The sequence below is a fragment of the Phalaenopsis equestris genome, unplaced genomic scaffold, assembly GCF_001263595.1.
Source record: "Phalaenopsis equestris unplaced genomic scaffold, ASM126359v1 Scaffold000761, whole genome shotgun sequence".
NCBI classification, from domain to species: Eukaryota; Viridiplantae; Streptophyta; class Magnoliopsida; order Asparagales; family Orchidaceae; genus Phalaenopsis; species Phalaenopsis equestris.
In genome coordinates, this window is record NW_018165201.1 from 4,262,726 (window position 1) to 4,263,782 (window position 1,057).

Genomic DNA, 1,057 nt, shown 5'->3' on the forward strand with positions numbered 1-1,057 from the left:
TATATATATATAATTTAAATAATTTAACTAGTTAGAATTTATTTAATTATAGCTTTAGCTGTAATATATTATTACATAAATAATATTTTAAGTTTAATTATTAATTAAATAATTATTTAATTAATAAGTGAATGGTAATTTTGAATGTGATATTTATAGTTAAAAAGTGTATCTTAAAAGATTTTTCTTGTATGGTTTTTCATAATCTTGAATGTAATGAGTTTATTTTTTATGGTCATCACACTGCAATTACCAATAAAATTAATGGTGATTGCCTTATTGCTATTTATTTTCTTATTAATATGATTAAATAAATGTTCATCCCCTTAAATTTTATGATCAATTTAATTTTTTTGCTTACAAAATTTAAATTAGTATAGCCCTATCAATAAGAATTATGTAGCTAATTAGTAAAGTTTAAATATTTTAAAGTTCATAATCAACAAATTGATGACTGAAATTAGAAGTACAAAATTATTTATTAATTTTTTTATATGAAATCTAAATTCTCATTTGAATTTTTGGCTTGTTTACTCGGTTGTTTAAATACTCATTCTCTTGTTATAAACAAATCAAGTTTAAACATTAAAAAAATAAAACAAATCAAGCTTGAGCAATGTATGAAAGTTCGACACAAGCTCAAGTCGAACATGAACAACTTATAATTGTACCAAACCAAGTTCGAACAATGATATACTCGGCTCAGCGTGTATATAAGAATGACCAGAGACTATTATGCAAGCCTCTAGCCACCCTCATGTGTCTAATTATTCGAGGACCGCCCTCACTAACGGTAAATTGGTCAGAAAGTGGAGAAAGTGGATTTGAATCCGTGACCTGAGGGGACTTACGAGTTTAAAAGAAGTTGGTCTACCAACAGGTCACGGCTTGCTGCTATATATATATATATATTGCTATTCCATGGAAGCTTTAGACATATATATATGTCGTATGTATCTCAAAGTTGTTTATCCTTTGATAAATAAGTTGGCATAACATCTTTATATTAACATACTTAGTAACTTCGAGACCACATCTGGTATGTAGTGCTCTTCCG